Source organism: Lepisma saccharinum, chromosome 14, assembly GCF_977018435.1.
Source record: "Lepisma saccharinum chromosome 14, izLepSacc3.1, whole genome shotgun sequence".
In the NCBI taxonomy this organism is placed as follows: Eukaryota; Metazoa; Arthropoda; class Insecta; order Zygentoma; family Lepismatidae; genus Lepisma; species Lepisma saccharinum.
The window spans coordinates 46,439,777-46,453,490 of NC_139242.1; the positions used below are offsets into that span (position 1 = coordinate 46,439,777).

At 39.3% G+C, this 13,714-nt stretch overlaps 1 protein-coding gene across 1 annotated transcript in view; it reads left to right on the top strand.

Annotated features, from left to right (window-relative positions):
- Positions 1 to 13,714, top strand: part of LOC145998852 (cubilin) — a 371,861-nt gene that overhangs the window by 165,181 nt on the left and 192,966 nt on the right. The gene's annotated exons all lie outside the window — the stretch shown is intronic.

Below are 13,714 nucleotides of genomic sequence, written 5' to 3' on the forward strand. Positions count from 1 at the left end.
CACCGTGAAACAAAAGGAGGCAGTTGTCCCTGTAGGTCAGTTGAACGAGATCGTAAAACAACCACTTCAGAAGCGACGCCGGTCTCTTTCTTCTACGACCAGGCGACCGCTCTGACGAGCTGCGTATGGACTCTCGGCACTTGCAATCCGAACTGCAGTGCAGTTTCCGTCCTCGAGGACTCTCAAAGCAGTTTCCCGCACTCTGTGTGTCCCGCTAGCGTCCTAACTTCCCACATTAGCGACGAAGTTTTGGTAAAGCTTGCTGTGTTCTCCATTTCGTGTACCAAACGTGATAGCATTTGCAGTTCTGCCTCAGACGAGAATCGAATCTACAAACTCCTAATTGCATGATTATAGCGTCAACTAGGAGGTAAACTTAAGTGCGAAGTAAGCACACAGGATAATTTTCCATTGCCATTTTCATTCAATCTGTTTTCCACAATATGATGCCGATCTCCGTGGTTATCACACCGCGCTACGACTCCAGACATTCAGGGTTCGAATCCCAGCCTGCGCATGTGTGTTCTTTGTGAGTGTCCCTTCATCAATTTCATCATATCATCACTCATCCTCATTTTCCTTCGCGATAAGCCAAAGGTGGCAGAAAGTCGAAGTAAAATTAACCAAATCAGTCAAGTCAATGAAATCAATCCTTAATACGATATCATGAATTGAAATAATAGCGCTAAGATTGATTCATTGATTTCCTTTATTGTACTTCGCCTTTTGTGCCACATTTTGGCTAATTTGCGAAGATGGGGATGGGTGATGATGTGATGAAATTGATGAGTGGACACTCACAAACATCCATGCCCAGGCCGGGATTCGAACCCAGGACCCCTGACGTCGTAGCGCGATGTGCTAACCACTCCACCACGGGGCCGGCAAAAGCACTAAGAACTAGAGGACAATATCTGTTTCGCATCAACAGAATCCCTTATAAGAACACAAGACGTACATTATCAAAGAATGAAAATAGTTTGCCTACTATTATTTTTGCCGTTATCTATTTTAAAAGCTATAGATGTTTCGATATCAGATATATCATTTTTTTTCACTTCGACGAGATATGGGGAAATAGATAATATGGGACATACTGAATTGATTGACTGGTTCAGCGCTTAAGGTATTTGCACCAAAAACACTGTATGGGGAAAATCCTCTTACCAAAAATAAAATAAATCTGTCTGAGAACTAAAATCTCCACACCATAGATAAAAGCTGAGGGCTCAAAGGGTCACTCAGAACATAAGTATAGGGATCTATCAAGGAACAACGCGCAAACCTACAAAGGATTATACTGGCTGTGAGTCCCAACGTCAGGTGCTTTCCAAGACCATCCCCGACACCCCATGACACACACACATACACACACCCACACACCCACCATAGGCGGCGCAGACCCTCTCATTAGGGAGGTAAAAGCCTTGAAAGTACAGTCGGGAAAGAAAAATCTCATTTTATCTCACTGTTTTAGTTTTATTTTTGAATTTTTGAATTTGGATTTAAAATTTTGGGTGCGTCAACACTTAGGCTACTTTGAATCCGTCACATTATACGGGGTCCAGCCCCTTACCATTACAAATATCAACTCTAACGTTGCATAACTAAAATCCTAAAATATTCTGACTTAGGTTAAAAGCTGAGGCTGTAAAGAGGCACTCAGCACACACAAAGACAAAACACAGGACAACATACACAAAATTATACTGGCCATAGTGCCAGTCGCTAGAGCCTCGTTTGTCTGTAAAATGCAGTCCAGGGTGTACTATGTGGAAGTGAGGTTGACTTTTGGGTGCCTACGTGGAAGGCACCTCTTACACCCGGTTTTAGTTATATTACAATGATGGGTATATATATATATATATATATATATATATATATATATCGTCGATGTTTTCACGAACTGGCGAATGTGTCAACTCCCCTGTATCACGAACCGGCGAATGTGCAAAATATTGATTTTGAGAAAAACGAAGTTGAAAGTAGCCAATTTTGCGTTACTTGCGAATCATTGAAAAAAATATTTGAGCTAAACTATATTTTGAGATAACAATAAATGCTGTGTGAGAAGGCAGTTCACGTTAAAAAGAACACCGTAGAAAGAATTTTAATGAACAATAAATGAACAAATGATTTCATTGCATCTATTCGTCAGTTCGTGAAAACAAAACAAAAAAAAAATGGAATATTTTTAGCTTGATTCGTCATTGTAATTTTCAAAAAAACTGCGAATTCTACAGTTCAAGGCTAAAACTTTCAACTTATTTATTGGATATTTATACAGAGTTAAATATTAGGCCAATCCTTAATACACTTATGATAACATACACCATAACAGTTTAATACGTAACAGTGAGAAACAGAGAAATTCACACAACACTAGACGTACCCGCAAATAAATTTCAAGAATAATAAAATTCAGGAAATAAAATGTAAGGAACAAAATGGTAATACATTGACCAACACTAGACTGTTATCAAATACAACGTTAATAGACGCAAAATGGTTGTACAGTTAGTGAGGTAATCTGACATAGAAGTCTTTATAATCAGGATGAGAAATTACTGGTATTACTCCTTGACATAATGACAGCAAGTCCTGGTATTTTTTCATAGGCAGTTTTGGCTTTGAAGTAAAAGCCCTTGGTGGTAAATTGTCCTCTTTAGCACTGCGTGATATACTTGAGTGTGTGTTTAGATTATGCGATGTTTTTATAAATATATTGGGACAACCCTTGCGCACTTGAATTTGCATGACTTTTGTCCAGTCCACGGGTTGACCCTCATTTGTTGTTCTAACTTTTAGGATACGCAGGTACTGCGAATATTGTTTCCAATCTAAGACGTCTTTAGTATGCAAGTCATGAACAGCATATGGTTGTTTCTTTCTTGCCATCCTGATTACCGGGATGAGTTGGGCAGGGATGAAGATATCTCACTCCGTCGAAGTGCGTTTTCAATTGTACTGTGAATATCATCACCTTCACTTTGTCCGTGACTCGTTTCGAAGATGAAAACATGTATGGTGTTGATGTTTTGTGCTTGATTGTTTAAAAAATAAACGAACATAGAAGGCAGGATACTGTTTTTTTTTTTTTTTCTGAGATGCACATCCATCGGCGAAGAACGCTACCTGTTTTACACCTTGTTCATCTTTCATCAGCAGAAACTTCCTGAAGTTTGTTGCAACTTTATTCGGACCTCTTTTCGCTAATCCTTCGTGCCAAACGTAGCAATGACCGCTTTTACTAGCTAATTGATAAATTGTAAAATTGTAGGCTGATAATTTTCTTTTGTAATGCAGTTCAGTTCGTTTGCTCTAAGGTAGATTTATGACTTGCTCCATGTCAAAGCAAGCAGCCACGAACTCCTGTGGATTTTGTACAGCTGTATCTTTCATCGAACCTTTAATTTCCCTCACCTTCTGTTTTTTCTGTATGTGCCTGCTATATTTTTCAATCAAGTCAGAATGATTAGATAAACAATTAGATGATTTCAATGAGTTTTACGTCTTACACAAACCACAAAGATCTTTTTTTGGAGAACGAAATGTTAACTTCATACATTTAAAAACTGATCTGTATAAGGAGTAACATGCCGAGCTGTTTGGAAATTCTTTTTTCAATAGTTTATACATCTTTGCAATACTTAAGTTGGACAACAAGTACTGTTGTCTAGAACTTCTGCGGCAAAAATGAGATTCTATCCTAGGGAACATATTTATATGCTTTCTAATATCTGTACGCATTTTTCGTATCTTTCCTTAAACGTTGTCTGAATTTCACCTCTCTTTTCTTGTTCTACCATGCACTGGTTCTTTAACTTCATTAGCATTGTCCTTACCTGTCTCTCAGGAATTGCAAGTGTGTTAAGAAACATTTTACGACATACTCTTTGTCTTACGTTATGGTCATCTGGTAAAAAATAATGAAGCGTTCTTTCCTTCCTCTTTTTGTCTTCTGACTTCGTTGACCTTACAGGAGCATTGGAAGCGATGAACTTACTCAACCATTCTCGTTGTCGGGAAACATTTCCTAAATTATAATAAGCATTATTAACTTTCAATCTTGTGTTGTCATCAAAATCGTTGCATTTCAATCCTCTTGTTTGTCATGTCCGTGACGCACAACGTGGACGAAGCAATCTGCGAGAAGGAATAACTTGACTCTTTTCACTTACATACTCATAACCCAAAGAACGACAGGCTTTTACACTTTTTTCTTACTTTTTCCTTTTCGGAAACCCTTCGCTTTACCAAACCATCTACTTTAAAATCTGTATGGCTTGATACCGGAGGGTTGTTTTTCTCTTGTACACTAACACGTCTGTTGTGCTCGAATCTAATATGAAGTTATTGTAACAAACCAAATCCTGACACGTTACGCATGCAGCAAATATTTCTTCTTCACAATGCAAGGAACTATATACAGCGTGAACATTCCTCGGTGAGGAATGTACGGACGATTCATTATCACTGGAAGATTTAAGAAAATCAGGATCCTTGTCCTCATCATCGGCTAACGTTTCTGAAGAACTGTCAACGTCACTAACTACTGCACTCGAGTCTTTGATCACACCACCTGAGCTCTTCTTTGGCACTGACAGAGGAAGTTCATCACCTGTATCACCACTTTCAGAATCTTCTTCCATCCCAATCACAACACCTTCATAATAAATTTTCTCAGGATCCCACCACATTTCTTCTTTCGCTCCATATTGCAACTTCTTCATTCCATGGGGGAGTGTAAGTTCTTGGCTTTTGACGATGTTAGTACTGCCATCAGTCCACTTCACAAGCACGTCCTTATTCATATCTTCTGAATAATTACACAACGAGCCGCACCACTAGAAGGCTATTCTTCAAAATAATATCAAAGAAATATGGCATTTCTTTTATAAACTATAACTTAGTTGCGAGAAGTAAACCAGATGATTGCCAATTTCATTGAAAGGCTCAAAATATAGACTGTACATTGTTCCAATAGAAACACAACCAACTGTGCCTTACATGTTTTCTGATATCTTACAAATGGGTTATATTTCTTATGAAAAGAATGAAATGTAAAACGTTTTATTACAGCGGCATCTGTTAAGTAAAATGTAGTCGAACTGACACATCCTGAATGGATTGTAAAATGATATCATGTTTTTCTCCACGAAGCGGCGAATTTCTTATTCGTCGGTTCGTGAAATTATCACAATACTAGTTTTCATATTCGTCAAAACGTTGTCCATCTTTATCTCCTAAGCAATATTTAATAGAAACTTGAAACTTTGTGAGAGCAAAGTACAAGTTGTTCCAACATATACAGCATCAAAAACTCAAAATGTCAAATTTTGCACATTCGCCGGTTCGTGATGCAGGGGAGTTGACATATTCGCCAGTTCGTGAAAACATCGACGATATATATATATATATATATATATATATATATATATATATATATATATATATGTGTGTGTGTGTGTGTGTGTGTGTGTGTGTGTGTGTGTGTGTATTTAAATACATTACATAATCAATTCATCCGCCACATAACAAACCAACAGCAAAAATAATATAAATTGTCTCTGAAATGTGCGCTCTTCTTTTCCTCCAAACCAAACTGTTATAGCAGCAACTGTCTGAAGTACTTAGCGATCAAGAAAATATTTTGATCCAAATTTTTGCAAATTTAACACAGTTTTGATTTAATAGCATGCAAAAAATTCATGGGATGTCATGGCATTCTCTTTTACAATTTTTCTCATTGAGATTGTTCGGCGCCCAGGGACTACTCCCGCCAAACCGTAGCTACGGCTATGAACTTGACAAGACTAAGAAAAGCAGACATTGCAAGCGAAGCGTGCAAGAAAATTTTACGAAATGTATTTTTATTTGTATAAAACTTGAAGTCCAGGGGGCAATTGCCCCTCTGTGTTCCTCTGCAGGTGTTCTGGCCGTCTGGAAGAAATAATGCAAGAAAGAAGTGAAAACTAATTCCATCTTGAGTATCCTCTTGTCCTGCTACTCTTGGAAAAATACCTTGCTTGTCCCTTCGTGGAAAAAATCTGCGAACGTCCGTGATTAGGGGGGGCAATTGCCCCCGATGCGCACGCCTATGAACTCACACGCACCTTATTTTACACGAGAGCGCTCAACTAAGGTTATATTACATTTCTTGGATCTGAAGTGAAAGAAAGTAATAATCCTCTTCCCACAATTGACGCATGTGCCGCATGCATCGCATGCGTCCAGAATACGCCTCTGGGTATGGCGTACTGTTGCGTACAGTCAGAAAACAAGCGTTGTATGTTTGTGTGTGTAATATATATATATATAATATGTTGGCCTCGCCGATGGCGTAGTGGTAATGTCGTCGCCTTGTAATCAAGGGGTCCCGTGTTCGATACCAGGTGGAGGCACAAGTGGTTCGGATCCCACTTTAAACTTTAGATCCAGTCCCGATTAGCCTTACTGTGCATAAAGTGGACTTAAAACACCAAAACCAATAAATAATATAATATATATATATAATGTGTGTGTGTGTGTGTGTGTGTGTGTACATGTATATGTTGAATATGAATCACATATACGTTCCCCATATTCTGTGTGGTTCATAACGCACATCATTATAGAAACGGGAGTGGGAGAAAAGAGAACTAGAAAGAGACAGAGAGAGAGAGATTGCAAGGAGGAAACGAGATAGAAAACGTAATAGAAAATGTATTATAAAAGAAACGATTAACAAGGACTAGAGTACGTAAGCAAGACAAAACAAATTCTAGATCTGCAAAGGAAGGCGAAAATACAGAAAGGAAGAAGAAACGAATGTTGGAAAAAGACAGAAATAAACGAAAATGGGGAAGAATAATAAGCAGATAATTTTCCCCTATTTCAGAGAGTGAGGTGGTCAATGACTCTCTCTTCCTGTAGGAGCCCATGTGCTGTGGAATTCCATCCTAGTCACTCTCCTCTTTTAGCATTCACGTGTTAACGCGAGTTGAGATTTTGTCGTTCCTGAGGGGTGGTTTGACTGATTTGGATTCTGGTTGGATTCCAGGTGTCCCGTTCTCGTTTGGGAAGACAGGAATGTCCCTCGAGTGTCCTTCAGCCGAAGGAGTGTTCGACAGTCGACCTCCGATTTTGCATCTCAATGCAAAGATAATACCAGGCAAATTGTCCTTTATTTTCATTGTTTTCTTTCACATTCTGCGTATTCCTGCTCAGGCTGACGTTCTCATATCCATCAATCTTATCTTTAAATATTTGAACCTTCCTTTGCATGCAACGAATTAAATGAACGTGGCAATTACAACTTAACCACGATATTAATAGAAATGCCCCCGATACACTCGCGAAACGCCAGGGTTCCCCGGTTCGAATCCCGGCATGTCTGTTCGCGTAAATGTCTTTTCATCAACTTCATCATATAATCAATCATTCTCATCTTTGCGATAAGTCAAAATCGGAAGAAAAACGACGCTAAACAAAAATTAAATAATATCCATGTAATCCGTTCAGGGAAAACACACATCTCAAAATACATGAATGCAAACTCAATACAATTTATTGTGCATTAAATAATACAGTTCAATGTGTAACTTGAAAGCACCCGAGGTATGTAAACGATGCATTTTAGCGGCATTAATCAGAAAAGAAGCTTGGAACTAGCTTTTAAATGTATTTCTGTTATTTCCCCTGACGTTAACGTATTTTGATGCACCTTCTTAGTGCATCATCATAATTTTGTGCACTTTAATGTGTTTCCGGAGTAAAAAATGTATGCCTATTTGTGTCTATCAGTGGCGGCGATTACGGGGGGAGCGTAGGTGTCAGTTGCCTTCCCCACCATCCTTTTTGCCCCTGCACTATGACATCTTAATGCTAAACCTTGTCTACCAAGAAAAACTAAACTGTCTTTGCCCCAAAGTTTTGACACCCAATCCCCGCTACTGGTGTCTATCGACCAAAATTTGGTCTATCGACCAAATTTTCATTCCCCCAATCTTCTATCCTGTACTATGAAAAAGAAGTACAATTTTAAAGAAAATCTTCGCAGTAACATTGTGCATATTTTTATTCAAAAGATAAATCAGATTTAACTTTTAATTTAACCTGTATTCATTCATATGGATGCTTGACTTTAACAAAAATGTTACGGATGAAAATCTGCAAAATTTTTTGATATGCAGAAGCTTAATCTGAAACCACTACTTGATGTAGTTTGTGGTCCAGTCTGTTTGCAGCTTTGCCTGCCAGAAAGAAGGCAAGTTGGAAGGGTCTCGCTTATTTCTATTGGTGAACTATCCAGGGCCGAAGCCAGAAAATATTGATCGACTGGTCAGGGCAAATTAGTGTGGGCAGATAGGTATAGATATAGACAGTTTGGAAGTTTCACATAAATAAGGTACACCTCTCTCTCTCTCTCTCTTCTATTTCCCCCATCTTCTCTCTCTTTCTGTCAGTTTTAATATATTTCTTTTTCTTCAATGTCAATTTTTCATCTGTGGTGCTATTTCTCTTTATCTTCTCCAGTTTCTCTCTCTTAAATCTTTTCCTGTATTTTGTATTTTACGTGGTACACACCAAGAAAGAGTGTAGATATTACATGTGATGAAAATGTAGCACTGGAAATACCCAGAAGAAAATATCCACAAAATCAAGATCATATATTTGGATGCATATTTTGCAAAATCGTAAATGCTCTTTTTCAGTTTTGTACAACTTGTGTCTTCTCTGACACCATCAATAACTGACCTGAACTAGTCACTAGTGGGTATAAACTAGAGGGTTTATCGCCTACAAAAAAGCTTCTCAATTCATACGACGAATTGGCACAAGTTGTCATGGCGTAAAGCCTTATCTACAGAGCATTCCCTGACATTCGCTACGAGACTCGACGGCAAGCGGCCCGGCATCAGCGCTTGTCTCTCCCTGTTAACGGGTCCGCGACAGTCGCTCGCTACAGTCTGTTTTTTTTTTCGCTCTCCCTGACTTCGCTCTCTTTCTCTTTCTGTTGACGTTGCAGACTGACGCCAGTATAATCCTCCCTCGGAAGTTTGTTGTGTCGTGTTTGAAGATTGTGGCTTAATATGGCACCACAAAAGTTTACATTACAAAAAAGGATTTATCTTGTTGGGTGTTATTTCGGAAAGAAGAATTGTGGAGAAGTGCGACGACGTTTTGCAACGAAATTTCCTGTTTTTCCCCGTTCCCCATAGGACGACTATATTAAACCTCGAAAGAAAAATGAGAAATCTAAAAAATAAAGTATACAAAGAAAATCCGCACACCATCCGTGAGTTAAAGGAGAGTATTGTACGAGAATTACAGTAGACGAACTTGCACGTGTAAATGCCAATTTCCTTCGGAGATGCCAGGAATGTATTGCAGAAGAGGAACATCATTTTCAACATCTTCAGTAGTCAAAGTTAGTACACAATATGAAAACTGTAATTTTAATAGCCGACTCTACAGACTGTCGCGGACCCGTTCACCGGGAAAGACAAGCGCTGATGCCGGGCCGCTTGCCGCCGAGTCTCGTAGCGAATGTCAGGAAATTCTCTGTATAAAACGCATGTCTTTGTCACAGGATGATTCAAGAGTCCAGCATCGTTGTACAACTCCGGTATTAGCGCAGCTAGCGAAGTTGGAAAGAGGAGAACGTGTTTTTCAATTCAATGTGCTTGAATTTTCAATGTAAAGGATGAATGTACACTGGTTCGAGCCTCAGTGAGATCGAAAAATTGCGTTGCCGTAATACCGTATTGTAAAATGTTCCAGTTTTTTGTTTGGGTATTAAGTCCATTTTATGCACAGACAGACTAATTGGTACTTGACCTACAGTTTAAAGTGGGATCCGAACCACTATGTGACTCCAACCGGTATCAAACCCGGGACAGCTTGATTACAAGGTGAGGACATTACCACTGCGCCATTGGGGAGTCGCCGTATTGCACTAATTAAATTTAGAATTGATGGTAATTAGAGGCAAAGTATAAAGCGTGAACAAGCTCTATCAGGAGTAGATTAAAAACCATTAAACACAACTTTCCCCTCTTTCCATTTTCTGATACCTACACTGATAACGGAGTTGTAATGGTGTGGTACTTTTGAATCACCCTGTATAAGCACTCTTGCGTAGTATTCGATCCCTGGGCTGTGACCGTGCAGTTATCATCCTGACTTCATAGACGATGATATGGTTTTCAGCTCTATTTCAGATGCGATCTGGCTCTTTTCTACTAACATGATTTGGCAACACTGACGGATAGTGCAAAATGCTGTTTCTCGAACGAGGATCCTCCCCACATTTCGCATCATTCTGAGCAGAACGAACCTTTTCTGTGTATTAAAAAGTACCATTCCACGAAATATTCCTTCCATTTGCAGAACTCTTTTCCACGAACTCCCCCACCCTTTCCCCCACCCTACCATTCCGATACGTAAAAGTTTCAATTCCGCCATAGCGAGGGGGTAATTTCAATTTTCCCGTTAGAGGCTCTGCCTAGAACAACCGTAAAGGACGAACGCTGCTTTCGTATGGAATCTAATTTCAGTTTCGTTTTTAGCGGGTTAAGTTGCCTCAGGCATTTTTTTTTTAGAACAGCCGATATTTCTATCCATTTGGCGTCCGTCCTTTTTCGAAATCTGAGATTGAATTTGGAGAAACTTGAATAACTAAGAATCAGTCAGCAGTACGTATAGACCCGCCAATATCGTACATGTTCCTGAGAGCTGACGAAGGCATTCGTTGTAGTGCAACTAAGTTGGTAGTGCTGTGTACTTTACGCAGCACGATTGTTTAAATTTTCACTAACATGTTTAAGACTAATAGCACAAAGTAATATAAAATTATACTTAAAAACAATCGAATAATGTCGATTGAATTGCACCTTGAAAACAAAAAGCTGTACAACGGAGCTACTTGTTGTACACACAGATAAGCAAATGCAGGGCCTCCCCAATGGCGCAGTGGTAGCGTCGTCGCCTTGTAATCAAGGCGTCCCGGGTTCGATACCCGGTGGAGGCACATAGTGGTTCGGATCCCACTTTAAACTGTAGGTCCAGTCCCGATTAGCCTTACTGTGCATAAAGTGGACTTAAAACACCAAATCAATCAATCAAGATAAGCAAATGCATCAGTTGAAAGAAAAAAACAACATAATGTCTGAAGCTCAGACCAAATGTTTTAGTGTATCATCGAGAAAAATGCAGGAAGTCTAGCCTGATTTCTTATTTCTATTTAATTTACATTCATTATCATAACATATTTTAGTTTTTCTTGGTTTTTCCTATACTTTCTTTAGCTGCTGATTCTATTGCATTACGTATATCCTTCCAATTCTTATTTACGTCTGTTTCATTTATGTTTTCATCATCATTTAAATCTTAATTACGTATTTTTAAAACAGAAATTAATTATGGATTTTTACACATTTCTTAATATTGTCATTGTAATGAATAGTTTCGTTGGTTTTTGAAGTATTATTATTACAAAATCAGATCAGTTTAAAAAGTCTCGAAATGTATAATGAACACAATTACATATCATATGGAATTTTAAAAATCTCCATAATTTGTAAACCAGTTTCACAGTTAGGTGACACTACTGTACATCGTACATTGTATTGAAAATTGAATAAACTAAAAGTAAACGCTATAAATAGCTCAAATGCGTTTTTTTGGGCTTAGATAAATATTTGTGAACTTTGAAAGTGACTCGGTGCTCCTGAATGCATATGCATACAAACATACATACATAGCCCTGAAGCTCCCCCAAAAGAAGTCATTGGATCCGTCCTCATTACTGGAAATGTTTCAAATAACACACTGGTGATGACGTTAGTGTTCATTATTATTAACCATATTATGTGATCTGCACATTGCTGAAGTAACTTCTCACAGATTAAGAGCAGAATCCCGAAAGGAGCATGCACCCTCAGTTGTGCCAGAGATTCGTCCATTTCTAGAAAGTCGTACATCCTAGGTATTCCAGACACGAAATCCGCTGAAAATCTCATTCGAAGCCCATTTTCATGCAAATTGACCACAACTGGATGTCGGATGTTCTTAAGCCCCCGGGCAAACTTTTCAAAATTCATTATTACGTTCCGAATCGGTGTCAAAAAGGCTTTTGAGGGTTGAGGAAGGGAGAGGGGGAGAGAAAAAATAGCAAAAGAGGGGTGGCGAGTAGATTTTCTCGTTGCATAAAATCCCAGAGGTTGATTTGCACGAATAAAAACTCGACGGGGTGACTTTAAAGCTGTCTTTTCTCATCCCTTTGTCGTTTCGTTTGGAGCAAGGATTCTACGAAAGGGGAATATCTCAGCTCGGGAGATTGAATCTGCATAAATAACGGTTTTCGGCTGCTCAGCCGATGGGGAATGCTGTCAGCGGAAAATTCAGTTTTCAAACGCACCCTGTGAAGCAGAAATTATCATCGGTTGCCCCTTTGCAGCCAGGTCGCTTCCAATTGTCTTTCAATGAAGATTAGTAATCAAAGGTTATCATGTCGGAGTTACATTTTGCTATGAGCGGTTAGCGACATTTACATGTTTTTCTGCTATTAGATGCATAAGTGAGTGGGTTAGGCAGGTCAGGTTTAAAGCTGTTAGAATATATCTCCAAGTTACTATAACTGTTGCTAGCAGCTTGTCATTTTGTCACCTTTGATCTTATGTTAAAATTTAGACATAGTCAGTTGCGTGCTCATAAATTTCATGAGGTGGATATAATCGTAGGGCACAGTTTATCTTATGTTGATGTAATACGTGTTGTATTTTTCAAATTTCCATGTATATGAACGAAATTTAACCCTCCCATGCCCAGCTATGCACTCCACATCTCACACATCACACACACACACAACAGAGAGAGAGAGAGAGAGAGAGAGAGAGAGAGAGACAGACAGACAGAGAAAGAGGGGTGTAATATTTACCAAAAGGTCAAAAGGTTTAACCAGAAACAGTTCCCGCCACTGTGTTCCGTCACGTGAGCGTTTCCATCCCTTGACAGAAGGGATGGAGGCAACATGTGCTTCGTTCTCTACCTACCAGAGCTCGCCGTTCACTTTGCGAGGGGAATTTGAATGCGTGGTTGTCATTTTCACGGTGGAGGGAAAAGCAAGGTAAAGACAACAGGTGGGCGGAAAAGAATGTGATCTTTAAGCACTGTCTCGGGAATCTGTGCACCAAAGACGCACATAACGGTAGAGAAAGGGAGATAGTGATTGGACGAATGATTTTAATTATTTTAGTCCGCGTTTCTGCCACTTTTGGCTAATTGCGAAGATGGAATGAATAGTGATAAGATATAATAGACGAAGGGACAATCACAAACACTTAGAGAGAGCACACAACGCAAGTCCCTTAGAGGATGCCAGACGGCAGAGCCTCGTTAGCCTGCAAAACGTAGTCTAGGGTGTACTGCATGGAAGTGAGGTTGACATTTTGGTGCCCCCTCCATGCACTCACTTTCCCTCTCTCGCGTCACTACTTGCGCAGATGCTTGTTTTTGTTCCCTTGCTCCAGACATGCCCGGCACAGAGTGCAAGAGCTTGAATAACTCATTGCTTGATCATTTCAAGGACTCCTGCTAGAGCATGATCAGTCTTCACGTCTGCACCAAACACACATTTGGAAGACTGTTCTCAGACGACAACTGAATGGCCGGAACTGTTTCAGGATGGCCTATAATTCATAATTTCTCAAAGGGGAACATTGTAAACTTC